This window comes from Odontesthes bonariensis, chromosome 2, assembly GCF_027942865.1.
Source record: "Odontesthes bonariensis isolate fOdoBon6 chromosome 2, fOdoBon6.hap1, whole genome shotgun sequence".
In the NCBI taxonomy this organism is placed as follows: Eukaryota; Metazoa; Chordata; class Actinopteri; order Atheriniformes; family Atherinopsidae; genus Odontesthes; species Odontesthes bonariensis.
This window is the reverse complement of record NC_134507.1, coordinates 37003256-37020102: the sequence shown is the minus strand read 5'-3', so window position 1 is coordinate 37020102 and position 16847 is coordinate 37003256. Positions and strand designations below refer to the sequence as shown.

At 44.4% G+C, this 16847-nt stretch overlaps 2 non-coding genes across 2 annotated transcripts; both read right to left on the bottom strand.

Annotated features, from left to right (window-relative positions):
- Window positions 1–538: 538 nt before the first annotated feature.
- LOC142373875 (5S ribosomal RNA) lies at window positions 539–657 on the bottom strand. The gene has a single exon (XR_012768594.1). It is a non-coding gene; the product is annotated as a 5S ribosomal RNA (ribosomal RNA).
- Window positions 658–1021: 364 nt separating this feature from the next.
- On the bottom strand, window positions 1022–1212 carry LOC142368542 (U2 spliceosomal RNA). The gene has a single exon (XR_012767372.1). It is a non-coding gene; the product is annotated as a U2 spliceosomal RNA (small nuclear RNA).
- Between the last annotated feature and the right edge of the window lie 15635 nt (window positions 1213–16847).

Genomic DNA, 16847 nt, shown 5'->3' with positions numbered 1-16847 from the left:
TTTGCTTGGTTGAGACGCTGGCTCCTCGGCCGACCAGGTAGGAACAATCGGGCCCTATTCAATGGCTGCTTTGTCTTTTACTCTGTGCAAAAGACTAGGGGTCTTGAGGCTTTGTTCTGACCGCTCATTGGGTGTAGAGGTTTTTTTCAAGCAATTCTCCCAGTCGGCCCAATCCCAGAGCCATCTCAAAGTGGAGTTCACTTTCACTCTCTTTTCGCAGACTAAAAGCCAGAGTTTTATCTCAGAAGCTAAGCAGAGTCGGGCCTGGTTAGTACTTGGATGGGGAGACTGCCTGGGAATACCAGGTGCTGTAAGCCTTTTGGCTTCTCCAGGCGCATGCAGTTTGACTGCGTCAAATGCAAAGGCAGTCCCTGTTTGACTTTTTGGAACTGCTCCTTTGTCAGGACAAAGTTAAATGTATGAGGATCAAAGGCAACCATGACCTGGGACACCTTAGCAGATCCAGGATCAGCAAGATGGATCACAGGGTGATCAACAGATGTTTCAACAAAAGACATGCAGAGAGAAGAGAGAAAAATGCTTACAGCACCTGGTATTCCCAAGCGGTCTCCCATCCAAGTACTAACCAGGCCCGACCCTGCTTGGCTTCCGAGTTCGGACGAGATCGGGCGTGTTCAGGGCGGTGTGGCCGTAAGCCACAGTCCCCGTGACAAATATGTGTTACATAGGTGCTGGAACCATACGTTGCCCCTATTTTACCAGAGAGTTGGCTTGAGAGGCTGATGTTGAGCCTGCACGTCGACTTCCCTGATGTGATTGTTCTCTGCAGCTGAAAATGGGACTCTCAGATAACTTAGTGTGTGTCTGTCAAGCTCCTCTGTTCTCTGTGTGTTGTTTTGTGTTCATGGTCATACAGAGAAACCAGGGAAGCTCAATCCCACGACGTGCTCATAAACTGCGTCTTTTCTAAAGATTATAGTTCCATTTTAGAAGTCAGAATACAATGGCTCCCTGAAACTACCACCATGTACCGCTGGTTTTGTTATTTCACAAGAGTTGGGAAGAGTGCACCGTTCCCGGCGGCACTGCAGTACCGGGTCGATGCGTGGAGTGAACGGAGCAAGCCCCTTTTTCAACCCCTGTGCCTAAAAATCCATTTAATACGTAGTCCTCATATAGAGGACGTATCAGATATTAAACTGATAAGAACAGATACTACACTTGATCTTAGCCAAAAGGCCGAGAAGCGATAACCCTCCACTGTTTCACGTCCGAGCGCCCTTCCTGGCACAATGCGCACTTGTGGCGGTGCTCTTTTTTTGCCTACAAAGCGTCACTTTGCACCTCCGCCCACCCGCTGCAGTGAGCACTCTTCAGCCGTTTCAGATGGTACAACTTTGCACTCCCGCCCGCTCAGGACAAAGTTAAATGTATGAGGATCAAAACCAACAATGGCCTGGGACATCTCAGCAGGTCCAGGATCAGAAACATGGAGACTGAGGGCCAATAGAAACAGAGGTGTCTGCCAACCAATCAGCAGCAGCCGAAGCGGGTTAACTTCCTCGTGTCTGTGTGTCTGTGTGTGTGTGTGTGTGTGTGTGTGTGTCACAGGGTGATCGGCAAATTTTTCAACACAAGACATGCAGGACGCAGAAGTAAATATAACTGTAATTTTTTTGAAGAATTGGAAAGAATTGTCCTTGTGGATAAAAATCATGTCATTAACATCCATTTCTGTGACGGAAGTTAATAATTATTTGTGTTGACAGCAGCACCGTCACTGTGATGGAGAGTGCATGAGAGTGTTATAAATAGCAGCCGATGGATCACTATTTTCTATACCTGGGTGGTAGAACACAAACAGTTATACACATAGATTATATAAACCACCCCAGTCAGAACATCACCTGAGATGTCTACCCTGTGAGGGACATTTGTTTTTTGAGGTGTGGGAGTTAGAGGCAGCTGGAAGCTCTAACAGTCAACCAGCCACAGAGGATGAAGCTCTGATCACTTTTTTCTCATTCTCATGAGAAAATCTCAGCAATCTCATTGCTTTACAACTTCACCGCTTGACTAGGCTCATGGATTATCTATATACAATACATCTTCACTGTAAAGTCCAATAGCTGCCCTGACATACATACATTCGTTAACTTTACTAGGTTAATTACCATATGCACTTATGACTGATTTTTATGAAGTAAAAGTTAGTTGCATGGTGAAAAATGCAAAAAACTTAGTGTTTAAGGGAAGATGACTTTATTTAGAGTGAAGCTCATTCAACAATAAGTAGCAACACAGTCTCACTCCCACTGCGCATTCAAAGAAGAAGAAGTGTGCATGGTGCGACATTCAGTCTCTCCCGCTCAGCAAAGTATATTAGGTCTATGTCAGCAACGCAGCAGTCCAGCACACAGGCCGGGGCACTGAGGGCAGCCTGCTGAGTCCACTTTTTTTAATTCTTTTGAAGAAGAATAAATAAGGTAAGTTATCAAGCAAGTATGTTTGTTAATATGTTTTAATTACTGCTCTGACAGTTAGCGTTCACTAGCTAACGTTAGCATTAGTTAGCTAGCTAACGAACCAAACAGGCATAACGTTAGCCTGTTCAGGCCATGGTTAAGGCGAGTTTGGGAGGTTTCCCACCATAGTCCTGTGATTATCTTAAAACCTTCGAAAAGTTCCAAAGCCTAATTACTTTGAAAGTCTCACATTTGAAATGTTGTAGCATGAGTTTTCCGTTTTCCCCAAATTGACAGCGATGGCATTTTGGCCTGACTTTCAAATTTGCAATGTGGAAATGACAGTTTTCAGTTAAGGCAGCATGAATGTGTTTGATGCAGAGAGGAGGATAAATGAGGTTCATAATGCACTGGCGCTGTCTTTCCTTGGGGAAATGGTGAAGGCTGGTGTAGTAGCATAGATGCTTTCGCATCCTATGAGTCATGACGGCCCTAATTGCACACCGCAATAAGGGTAAATAGCCATTGACTGCAGGTGGGATGGACTATATAGCCCAGTTACCTCCTCATCTCGCTCTTTTTGCGCTCCGTGCCCATATTATTTCCCAGCAGAGTGGCTGAGCTCAGGTGTCTTGCTCCGTGTGCGACACATAACCCAGTTGGTTTGAGGTGGTATTACTATTTTCAAAATAAATTGGCAATTGGCAACAATTTATCAAGAACCCATTTTAAATTTTGAACTTCATACCAATATTGTTCCATATGTAGTATCTATGTGGGGGAAAATTATGTTTGTAGATCAATGACCAAGAAAGAAGCATCTGTTTATGAAAGTAGGATAGTTTTGAGGGGATTTTTTCAACATTATAATTACAAAGTAAAAAGAAATGTAGGCCTCCTAATTTAGAGAAAATTAAATTCGGTATGAAGTTCCAAATTGAAGATGTGTTCTTGATAAATTGTTTAAGCCAATTTATCCATAAGGTCACTGTGAGTGTTCATAATGGCCAAATGTGTTAGTCTCTCCTGCGTCATGGTGCTGCGCAGCCAGGTTTTCAGGCTGAGAAAGAGCGCTCAGATGCTGTGACAGATATGGGCAGGGCCAGGGAAAGCCTAATGATCTTCTCCACCTCTGACAGCATGGAGCGGGGTTGGTGCTGCAAGGTTTGCAGGATGGACCCCTTTGCAGGACAGCCCTCCTCTGTCCCCCGTCCCTACACACAACTATAAAGAATGTGAAGGGGACAAAGGGCCTCCTCACACTGGAGGGCAAAGTTGTTCAGGTATGTTGATTTGTCTTCATCAGAAGAACACACTAATACACTCAGATAAATTACCGTGCTTAATTGTAATTCAGAGATACAAACATTTTAGGTAGACAAAGTAATGCAGTAAAAATCTGTGATTTTCTTGTAAACAACAGACTTTCTGCAGCTTTATTGTCTAATGATCAGTATTTGAAATGTTTTATTACGGAAAAGCTGTTGCAATGACATGTTTAGGTCTAATTAGATCACTAAGTGATTGAACTTGTTCTTATTTAGCTCTCAGCTGTGAAAAAGGTCCGCAGTGGGAGAGAGGAGGTCCCGCTGCGTGAGGTGAAGCTGCAGCAGGTAAGACCAGAGAACGGGAGGATTGGAGAGGAGGGACAGCCTCTGTAGTTTCTAGATAAGGGAAGATAAAATAAGATAAGTTTCATATTCTGTGAGTACCTTAGTAGTCTATGGGAGTGTGCTAACTGTCTCTTTCTGCGGCGCTGGTTGTTTATATGTTTACTGTGGTCACTTGTAGGCTGCACATTACAGAGTAATCTCTGGTGCCTTTATAGTTCTGACATCTCATACTGTGTTCTGTACAGGATAAAGCTTCTGCCTCCCTCACGCTGTGGCGGGAAGCTGCAGTCCAGGAGCTGGACCTCGGCAGCCAGTGCAGGATTACCCACTTAAAGTCCAACATGGATGCAGGAGGGGACTTCCTGCACACAACACCCTACAGCAATGTAGAAGTAAAAAGCATTCTAATTCATCTAATCTAAAAACACATTCTAATCAGGATCAGAATGAGCTTTATTTGCCAAGTCGGTAGGCACATACAAAGAGTTGTTTTCTCTGGTTTAAACATATAAAAGGCCACATGAAGTTTGGAGGTCTGCAGCAATTGACTGCAGAAAGGTCGCCAACCTTCTGCAGAGTCCATTGCTACAGACCTCCAAACCCCGCTCTGTCATTTTACGTGGCCGACCACTTGGTGGCTGAGCTGCTGGCGTTCCCAGTCGCTTCCACTTTGTTCTAACACCACTGACAGCTGACTGTGGGACATTTAGGAGCGAGGAAATGTCTCCACTGGACTTGTTGCACAGGTGGCATCCTATCATGGCACCACGCTGGAACCCACTGAGCTCCTGAGAGCGAGCCATTCTTTCACAGATGCTTGTAGAAGCAGTCTGCATGCCGAGGGGCTTGCATTTCTACACCTGTGGCCATGGAAGTGATGGGAACACCTGAATTTAATTATCTGGATGAGTGAGTGAATACTTTTGGCAATCTAGTGTATATTATACAGACATAAAATGGCAAATGATCTGACACAATTGAGAAAGAGATTAAAGAAATAAACAAGGAGTAAGAAAGGGGTTTAATATCTAGCTGCAAGGTATTATGGGACATAGGTGCTGTTTGTTTTGGCAGGTGCTGATTGTGACTGATGAGGCAGCTGGAGTGGAGGTGATGGGCGTGATGGAGAGCAGCACAGGGGGGTGCTGGAGCTCCTCATGTCCAGCACCGAAGTCTTTTATATTTCCCAGGACTTGTGGGAGCCCTGGAAAAGGGTAAAGTCTTTCTAAATATAAAATATATTGGGAAAAAAATCATTAACATTGAGGCAGTGGAAAGACCCTGCCCTCTGGCAGAATAAATTTCATATATATGTATATAGTTTACACATAGTTAATATTGTTTTATGTTCTATTTTTATTGATGACGTTTCTTTGAAAATATAATGAAAATGAATTTAAATCCAGCATTTGGCTCAGTTGTATTGCTGTGGTAATATAGTCTGTGAAGATGAAGTGAAGATAAAAACTCTCCCAACCAAGGCTCAGCTCTGAAATACTACTGACAGGAATTTCAGATGTGAGATGGTGACAGAGGGAGGACACCTGGAAGAAACCCTGGACAGAATCAGACTTCAGATTTATTCATCTATTCAATAAAGATATATTTCAGTACTCTGTTTTAACGTAACATATAACAGTACAGATGTACATGTTCATTTATTTGTCATTTCAGTTCAGTTTTATTAACACAGACACAATTAAAAGAAGTAGCTTAGCTAAGGAATCCTACAAAATGCACCGTAACTTCTGTTCAATCCCGAGCACGCACAGAAGTGTGGGAAGAAAAAACTGAGTTTTAACAGGAAGAAAGCTCCATCAGAACCAGAACCAGGAAGGGCGGCCATCTGCCTGGAGCAGCTGGGGCTGAGAGGACAGAAAAGAGGGGACAACAAGCAGTGTAACACCAGGCCAGGGACACCTGCTGAGAGAGGAACAAGTTAATGACAACAATGATGTCACATGTACATGGAGAGGAGAGGTGCATCATGGGAGCTCCCCCAGCAGGCTGGGCCTATAGCAGCAGAACTATGGGATGTTTCAGGCTCACCTGAGCCATCCCTAACTATAAGCTTCATCAGAAAGGAAAGTTTTAAGCCTGATCTTAAAAGTAGAGAGGGTGTCTGCTTCCTGAAGCCAAACTGCCAGCTGGTTCCACAGAGAGGGGCCTGATAACGGAAGGCTCTGCTCTGCCATTTACACAAAAGGGGGAGATTAACATTATGCAGGACAGGTCCGATCCCTCGGTCAGTATATAGCTCATGCAAATTTGACTGTATCCATTGAACTTATGATAGAATCATGCACCGTATTAGTCATTTTGGGGAACTCTGATTAAAGTTTTAATAATGTCTCTTGCTGAGATTACATTTTATAACATTTAAGTCTAACACACCATGTTATTGTGATAAAATTAAAGGTTACGACTCTTAAATAAAAGCTACAAGATGTCCAGGTTACACATATAACAGGGCTAAAACTGACAGGATTTCAGGTGAAAAACACTTTGAAAGATGGAAGTTGTAATAATCCTAAACCTGTCACTTGATTTCATAGTAAGTCACAAATTTGTTTTGTACTATTAACAAAATTTCAACAAACTTCTATAACTGCTTAACTTTAAAAATTTCACAAAAATGTGCACAGTCGTCACTTGACGGATAAACATACATTTATATTTATATCTAAATATCTGTTGTTGTAATATAATGTAAATGTAATATAAATATCTCAAGTGTTTCCAGTTAAAGCGAGTCTGCCATGTCAGCAGAAAGTATTACCTTATTGCTGAATATACTGTCCTGTTCCTGTGGGCAGTGTCAGTGATTGACAGATAAAGCAGCCAATCAGCACATGATGTTCACTGCAGGGCAGCTGCTTACTCGTGTGTACAGTATCTGACTAAATACATCCCAAAGAAGGAAAGTGGTCTGTCAGAGTACCTGCAAACTGTCATGGAGAATTCCAACATGGACAGAGTTAATGAGTGTGATGAGATGAGAGCTGTCATGCAGGCTTACTCCAGAAAGAGAGAGATCAGTGCTCAGGAGTGTGTGACTCGTGCATGTGGAATAAAGATGAAGAAGTGCTCACGCAGTGTTGTGTTCATTCCTACTGATGACAGTCCAGTGAAAATGAGTCGCCCCATGTCATTCTTGGAGGACACCCCGTCAGAGTCTCGTAATGTCTGGATGACGAGTTTGAGTGACAAATACAAAGCCAGACCCGAGACCCCAGAGTATGAGGAGATGTGCTCGGCTGATTTTGCTGCTAGCTGCAGGTTTGTCAGTGCAGACCACTCAAAGCGTGATGGTGTTTCACCACTTCTGAATGAGCTGGGATTTGTCCAAAGGCGGAAAAATGATAAGCCCTCTGTCATCAGATATTATCAATGTTCCAAGGAGAAACACCCCGAGCAGTTTTATGCCAGATTACTGAGACTGTACCTTCCTCACCGATCCGAGTATGAAATACCAAGTGCCCATCTTCCAACCTACGAGTCTTTGTACAACTCTGGCTGGGTGCAGCTCCCAGGCTCAAACCGTCCGGAGAGCGTGAAAAACATTATACAAACACACAGAGACTAATATGAGAAACACACTGAGGAGATTGAGAATGCACTTGTAGAGTTTGAGGAGAGCAGAGAGCATGTGATGGATGAATGGTGTAATCTGGCTCCTGAATCTGAAGTTGTGATGATGAGCTGCAGCAAAGAGAGCCAGACGATGAGCAGGAACATGTGCCCGACTATTGTCCTCAGTCTGCTGCTGTGACAGAAATGAGAGCCATCAGAGAACCCCCAGCTGTGGATCCAGCTGTGCTGCGGCAGATGTATCAGAACCTGAAGCAGAAGCAGGCCTGTGTGTTCCATGCTATCAGAGACTGCTGCATTAAACTTGTGTGTGGCCTAAATCCAGAGCAGTTTTTCTTTTATGTCAACGGTGGTGCGGGAACAGGAAAGTCCCACCTGATGAAATGCATTTACTCAGAGGCATCTAAGATACTGAGCAAACTGCAGCTACATGCAGAGGAGTTTGCCATATCAAAGCCAACTGTTTTACTCTCTTCTTTCACTGGAACTGCAGCTTTCAGCATCTGTGGCACAACACTGCACTCTCTGCTGAAGCTGCCACGCAGTCTGAAAGCACCAATCCAAGGACTCGCTAACCAACTGGATGAACTCACATCTGAACTTTTTAATGCTCAAATCATCATTATTGATGAGATCTCCATGGTTTCAAAGCCTCTTTTTGCTTATGTGGACGCAGGACTGAAACAGATCAAAGGCAATCAGAGAGCGTTTGGTGGAATGTCAGTTTTAGCTGTTGGAGATTTCTATCAGCTGCCGCCTGTGCGCCAGTCTAAACCTCTGTGTGTACACGACCCAGCAGATACTGACCTGTGGCAGGAACATTTTCAGATGATCACTCTGACTGAGATCATGAGACAGAAGGATGATGTTGCCTTTGCAGACGTGCTGAACAGGATCGGGGTGAAACCAAAGGCAGACGAGCTGTCTCAGGCTGACAGAGATTTGTTGTCACAGGCCATCACTGAACCAGCTCTTTGTCCCACTGAGCTTCTGCACATTTTCCCCACCAATAAGTTGGTTGATGAACACAACTCAGCAACACTGGCTTTGTTCCATTCCAACATTATCACGATGGATGCAGATGACTTCCAGAAAGATCCCGAACAGGCAGAATGGCCCGTAAAGACACACCATGTAAGGGAGGCCGAAATGATTTAGCCCACACTCTGAAAGCTGCTGAAGGTGCTCGTGTCATGCTCACCAGAAACTTTGACATTCAGAACGGTCTGGTTAACGGGGCTTCTGCCACACTGATGTGCATAGTGACTTCTGAGGATGCTCAACACATCACTAAGCTGGGCCTGAGGATGGATAATCAGACAGGTGTAGCAAGAATCCAGAGTGGAGCTCCAGAATCTGCCAATCTGGTTTACATGGAGAGAGCAGAGGAGAAGCTGAAACAGAACGGAGTGCTACGCAGACAGTTTCCTGTGAGGCTGGCGTTCTCCTGCACTGTCCATAAAACCCAGGGCCTCACAACACATGCAGCCGTGGTGTCCCTGCAGAAAGTCTCTGAAGCAGGTATGGCTTATGTAGCTCTCAGCAGGGGGACGTCTCTCAGTGGGCTGGATTTACTGGATTTGGATGAAAAGAAAATATACGCCAATGCTGAAGTGAGCGCAGCGCTCCAGACCATGAGACAAGCCGATGTGGATCACATGATGCCTCTTCTTCAGGTGAGAGAAACAGTAAACAGGCCCGACACTCTGAGCCTTGTTCAGCACAACACAGAGGGACTGCCATCTCACATCGGTGACATCAGGAGACATCATGAGCTGTGCCTGGCAGATGTCCTGTGTCTGACAAACTCACCTGCAGGGCTCCTTTGTTGCAGACAGGCTGCATCTGGACATGTTCAAGCGCAACAGACACACGTCCTACACTCAGTATCCTCAGATGGCCAGCAGAGCAGGTGGCGGGGTTGCTGTCTATGTGAGAAAGCACATTCAGGTGCGTGAGAGACAGTATTTGCATAATGTGACTGATCTGGAGTTTGTGGCTTTGAAGGTTGAGGCTCCAGTCTGTGCAGTGATTGCAGCTGTGTACAGACCTCCTGACTACAGTCTGAGACCGTTCCTGGAGAACCTGGGAAGCCTTTTGGATGCACTGTCACCCTGTTATTGTGTGTGGAGACTTCAATGAGAATCAGGTACTCAGGTCAACAAAGCCAGTTCTAGATCTGTTTCAGTCTAAGGGATATGTACAGCTGATCACCTCTGCCACCACAGACAGGAACATGCTGCTTGACCTTATTTTCATTTCCCAGCCACAGCGATGTCTCCACTCAGGTGTCATGAGAACGTATTACAGCTATCACAACCCAGTGTTCTGTGTCCTGTCCACCAGGGAACCATGAAGAGGTCGCTGAGTCTTAAAAATCATGACAAATGTAAACAATTACTGCCTGAAGTTCGTAGTTTTGGTGAAGAGATAATAATGTTTTCTTCAGAAAAGTATAAGAAAAGTTTTATCACAAAATCTGAAGAGCTGAAATATGCTATTGATATTTAACTGAATCGGATAATGACTTTTTTCCAAATACTTTATTTTTTCTCAATATTGGACGTTTCTCCTCATAAAATATTATTGACAGCTAATATAATACTTATAATATAACCCTCATACCTGATTTAAAACACAACTTAATTTCAGAAAAGGGACATTTTTGTCCCCTTTTAAAACCACCTAAAAACATCATATATTAATATTTTTTTCCACTTTATTTTTCATAAATCTTTTATTCCACTTCAGTTCTAATCATAACTACCACGTTTTCAATTATTTAAAAAAAAATGAACCCTTTAGATGCCAATTTGAACTTTTTAGCCCAAATTTTCAGCCTTTAGGTGCCAGTATTTTCAAAATATGGAATGCAAAGTGGAATTATTGAGTAGGGATAATTATGGTCTGGGATATAGCTAAAGCGGAACAAGACAAATATTCTCTCTGCCTTCTGCTTCTGCACAAGAGAAACAACAAAGAAAGCCGAGTGCTGCTGAGATAACAGCAGCTGAGTCCAGAACTCATTAACACAACATGAATAACAGGAAAGTCTCTGAGGACATTAAACAGCTTTGGCTTGTTGTCAGATTCTGATCCATTCATGAAGCTAAACTGGTGGTTTGGTGCAGCAAACTGGTCCCAGCAGCTGGACATCAGTGGTTGGACTGGTGGACTACCTCCGTGAAGAGTAGAGGACATCTGGCTCTGCTGGAGACTCTGAAAACAAACACACACAGTTCCAGCTGCAGGAAACACAACTCCAGGAGAAAGGATTGAAGCTGATTATCTCTGGGACGTTCAGGATCAGAGGCTCCCGCATACCTGCAGCTCCCCCTTTCATCCAGGCAGGAAAAGTCAAAGGACTGAGGCCAAATACATCAAATGTTGCTGCATACTTGAAATGAAAGTGTTTCTGCAGCCAAAGACATTTGTACTATATTTGCACTTTATATAACTGGATGAGAATCGATAAGCGACATCAATAATGGAACCGGAATTGGTCAATTTCTAACAATTCCCATCCCAAGTCCTGGGAACCTGGTGAGTGTGAAAATGATGCACTGATGGTGGATAAAGCAGTGGGACACGTCAAGCAGTGGAGCTGCAGCAGAGCTGGAGTCCGGTTGGGTTATCTGAGCATAGAGGCTGGAAGCAGGGTGAACAGCTGAGCTGCTTCTGTGCAGAGTTGGGAATAAAGAGCAGCTGTACCTCTGGTCCTGTTGGATCTGATGACTGTTTGTCCAGAAGTGAGGTGGTCTGTCCTGACTGCAGAGTAGACTGCAGCTGGATGGCTTTCTGCAACATGAAATACATCCAGATTATATCCCTGCAGGTAAAAGTTTAACATCACTGCTGCTGGGGAAAACATTAGATTTTCCTCATGCAGCAGGATGAAGAAGACGGGACAAACAGCAACACTTTTGCACAGTTTGCTCCTCTTCTTAACACCTCTGCTGAGAGCAGTAAATAACCAAATATAGATGGTGAGAATCAGCCTGAAAGCGGAGAGTGGACGACCACGAAGCTGCAGCTTCTGTTTCTACAAGAGAACAGCTTTGAGCACAGGGTGGAAAACAGATCTGCTGTCACACTATCAGCAACCACAGCAGAGCTCTCTGCAGAGAGAAGTCTCAGCATCAGAGAACAGACAGGCATCTGCAGGAGGAAGCTGCAGCTGTGCTTTCACATGCACACTTTCTAACTCCACAGGACTATTCTGGCAAAGGTCAGAATACAACTTTAGGCAATACAGTAACATTTGCTTGTTGTGTGGAAATAAACCGTCTAACATGGTCCCAAACCAGCTCAAACTTCATCTCCAAACTAAACATCCGTCACTTCAGAACAAGAACACCAAGTATTTGGTTTGCCTGCATCAACACACTGAGGAACAGGCAACTTTCATGAGAAAAACCTCTGAGGTTTCTCTGAATGTTTGCTACGTGGAAGCTGAACTCAAAGCAAATAAAAGCAGCCACACAGGAGCAGAGGCGTGAATACTACCTGCCTGCAGAGCCTTTGTAATGAGATGCTCGGGCCTAACGCTGCTTAACAAGCAGCTAAAGTTCCTCCGTCAGAGAACACAGTTTCAGACATATTGATGACGGAGTTTTAGAGCATCTGAATGAACTGAACACTGACATGAAAACCCGCTCACAAGCACGACAATGGATTCTGCCCAAAGATGCACCTCTGGAAACAACACCTGGAACGGGCCAACCTTGACATGTTCCCCCTCTGAAATGACTGAAATGAAGTGTTGCAGCACTTTGGGGGATAATCAGGTCAGGCCTAGAGAAGGAGCTCACCTCCCAGGAAGGTTTACTCCAGGAGCCTCCAGCCCACTGTTGATCCTGCGGTTCAGAGGAACAACGGACCAGATATTCATCAACGCAGTTACTGAAGGGGTCGTGGGAGTTTGAACACACAGTCCACATGTTTTTGTTGACTTAGAGAAGGCGTATAACCACGTCCCCCGAGGGATCCTGTGGGAGGTGCTGAGTGTGACGTCATGAGGGCGAGTAGAAAGCATGATTTACAGACTAAGACGTGCTGTGTGAGTGTGGCTGAATGTGGCATGTAGTGTTGAAGCTCTGAGTGCTCATTAAGATCAGAAAAGTGCTGTACAGGAACAGTCCATTTCTACTTTCTGATAAGGTTCTGTGTGGGCGTGGCCTAAAGCCCATCTCTATCTGACACCACCGTCTCTTAGAGTTCCTCAAACATTTCCTGCTGTCGACTTTAGCAGAAAACACCTGAGCTGAAACAAGGTGGGGCGAGCAGTGGTAAAGCCCTGCTGCCCCCCCCACAGACCACTCACACCGTTTATTCTTTACACGCTCAGCTGCAGGAGTTTGGATCAAACTGAGCATTTATTTTGCATTCTTTTCACTTAGTTTCTGTCCGCTCTGAGTTGTGTAAAGTTCCTCCTGAAGCAGCTCATCATCATGTGTTTTCCATCCGACCTCAGCCTGAGCTGTTTTAATGTCCCCTCCACTATCAGAAGTTCTCCACAGAGCAGGAACAGTTAAAGGATTTCAGCTGAAGCTTCTCTACTTACAGAGCAGCTGCTGAACACTTGTTTCCAGCGTTGTGTCTCTCACTCATTTGGCCAGTTTGAGCTGGTTGTTGAAGCCCCAAATAAAGCCCGCCCTCTTCCTGAGTGGGTCCCTGTGGTTTCTTCTTCTCTTCATACACCAGGGGACGAAGTTTTTAAAGATACAAGCAATACACCATTAATTCCAGAAATATGTCCAAAGCTGAATGAACATGTTGTAAATAATCAGATCAGATAAATCATCTACCTTTAACTGATGTATGACTGAGCATCTGGACACACGGCTTGGGCTGCGAGCTGAAAGACAGCTGTGACTCAGAGCATCTGAGGGAACTGAACCCATGATGAGTCCAACCCCAGGCAGCGTCCCATCATCCTGAGCTGCTCCTTGTGAGCAGTGCTGTTGAACTTTAAAAGTCGTCTGGTCGTAGTTTCCACGTTCTCTGAGGCTCAGAGCTTTCAGCCGACAGCCTGAGCTGTTAAAGGGTTGAATCCTAAAGTTTCTCTTTTCATTTTGGCTTGATAAATCCCAGCCTGCTCTGAGCTGAACAACCTGCCCTTCCTTTCCTAACAGCCATCAGCATCCACAGGAGCTGAAGCCCCTCCCTCTGCTTCCAGAAGCTGCTCTGCATCTGCCTGAACTACCCAATCACAGCTTCAGCCTCCTTTCTGAGCTGCTTCCATTCTTCTGTTGGGATGCTGAACTGCAGACTTTATTTCTTTAGGAGCTTTCATCCCTCATCCTGACAAACTAAAAGCTGTTCAGTACCAGTTTGAGCCATTAAATCAGAGGATGAAACTTTCCACATTAAAGCTTTTCACTCTTTGCTTAGGCCTCTAAAACCTGGAGACATTTAAACTCTTTAAGCAGCTCTCACAGGACTTGAACATATGATCTCCGAGTCCCAAAGCAGTTTATTGCCCCTCTGAGCGATGCCTCTGCTGCTTTGTGCTGCTTTCTTGGCACTTTTTACCTGAGACTGATGACCACAGACACCATCTTTTAGTCTTCCAACATGTTTCTTGTGAAGCAGCTTTGCTCATCAACTGTCTCTGGTTTGTTCAGCTGCTTGGTGTTCTGTCTCATGCTCTGTATCCCAATAAAGTCTCCGACTTGTTGGTTTCAAACTTTGAAGACTGAGAAAAATTGAGTGGAACCTGGAAAAGGCTTGAACTCAGTCCCTATGAAAAGAAAATGAAAATAGAAAGTTTAGGATTCAACCTTTCAGTGTGTAGTTGATCCATGTAGTTGTCTTATCCACCAGTGACCTCACATTTCCCCTGATGATCGAGGTAAGAAATGCTTTAAACTTCCTCCTCCTTTTCCTCCATGTTGTTCCTGCTCTGCATCCTAGACGTCTCCTCTTCAGCTCATCCAGATTTGGGGTATTTTTCCAGCCATTTCTTGGGCTTTTGTGAAGCTCAGGCCGTTTCTCAATATACGTTCTTGTCCGTACTTGTGTTCTTGTGTTCTTGTGAAACGTCATCAGTCGCAGCCCAAGTACTGTCCCAATACACAAGTTCGCATTTCGCCGAGAACGGTGAAAGTTCCCAGATGTGTTCTCGACACGCCCATTTTACCGAGGATGCATCGGTAGCTAACTTGTGCTAACTTGTCAGCGCAAATATCCCACAATACCCGAGCCGAAATCAACAGGCTGAAGCTGATTTCATTTTAGCTCTAAACTCTTTAAATATATCACTTTATCCACGTTTAAAACATTTTGAGGCGAGAAAGTAGCCCTTTAGATCCCGATTTTATCGTTAATTTGTCTTAATACCAGCTATTTACAATTTTGTTCGGAAGAATTCTGCACCTCAAACTTGTCAGCGCTTGGATGAAAAAGCCCAGCTGTTTAATCAGAGCAGGCTGCCTCGGGCACGAAGAACGCATCGTCTCAAAACTGAAAACGGAGCATGTGTACTTGTGATCTCCCGAGTTCATTCTTCCGAGGTTGACTAGCAAGAACATTCTCCTCAAGAACATAAGTCTGTTCTTTGCATTCTTGGTATTGAGAAATGGCCACAGTTAGCTGCACCACCAGGTGAACAACTTTCCCGTTGCTACGGTTACGCATCATAACAGATGTGAAAAACTACCAGAGTGACCAGCAGAAGTCCTTCCAGCAGCATCCACACCAGCTCAGAAACATGTTTTAAAAGTTTCTGTTTTCACAGAGAAAATCTGAAGAAGATGCAAAGAATTCTGGAATAATGGTGCTGACCTGGTTCGGTTCCACCTGAACCCAAAACATTTCATCCGGAGCCAAAAGCTTCCATCCAATTTGTATCATCAATCTACATTTATAAATAACTAAAGCTGACATATGAGTTTATTATTTTATTTTTTTAACTAAAGAGGAAAACCTCCATTTAACCAGGAGTTACAGCAGATTAAATCTATAAGTTAGTGTAAATATAAATATATATGGCGAAAAACACTAACTTCATGGTCGCACTGGAGGAAACTCAGGTATTCTGCAGAAGCACAGGAGTTCATCCCCTTCAGATATCTGACGTTGATTCCTGCTTCAAGAATCAATGAGAAATCCCCACCAGTGAGACGACACTGATACCAGGAGGTCATATTGGAACATTACACTATTGTTTGGATCCAGCACTGTGTTCTTCAACAACCTTCAGTTTTACAGATCATTACGGAGGTGGAAAAAGTGAACACAAACTACTGAAAAACACTGAAGCACAGAAGCAGCGCTCAGTGTGCTTTGGGAGCAGGAACCCCAGAAAGACTTCTGGGGACTGAAGGGATTTTCCTCATTTTTACGTCCCTTCATTCATTTGCCTTTTTCAAGCACTTGTTATTACTTCTTTGAATTGGCTGATGTGACAATTCTTCTTGCTGCTTCCTGATTTTGATTAGTTTCAGGTGTAGTCTGAGTAAGAGGAGAGAATAATGCAAAACAAGAAACTGCAGCACTGATCAGACACGGCTGGATCTCAACAGGAAACACTCACTGAGAACCAGATCTAACGTGTGACTTCCACTGTGAGTCAGCTCAGTTACAAACTGGGTTTAACTTCTGAGGTTCGTCTCTGACTGAGGGACTGTCTCTGTCACGCTAACAGCCCCCCAGCTGGCTCGCCATGTTTTGTCACATATACACAACATGACGGGGTTCATTCGGGGGAGGTGACTTCACTGATGACCATCTGCATACAGGAAGACAGTCCTGCGTAACATTCAGTCGCTATAGCGACTGTCTTGCATTTCTGGTGGCTACTTCCTGTTCAGCCAGGACCGTAGCGCCAGTCGCTAACACACAAAAGTCACCGCTGATCACATCTTTAGGCCAAAGTGGGATTTGTCAGTGAGATTCTCCCAGCCTGAAGCAGGTTTAAATCATCAGCGTTTGAGTTTGTAGATACAATCCAATAAAGTATAAGGGTGTCGTGTGCACACTCTGCCACCGGGTGTTCTGGGTAAGTTGTGTAGCCGTCGGGGCAGAAGAAGAAGAAGAAGAAGAGTTATGGACTAAAACAATGTGAGCAGCGCGACTGAGAGCATCTGAGATTACAGCAGAATGTCTGTTTGGTAAATCTGCTCAGTACCTGATTGTGTGAGTAACTGAGCAGTTGTAGAAGCAACAAACAGATCAGTTCAGTTTTCTCGTGTTAAACGGTTCAATTCAAAGTACC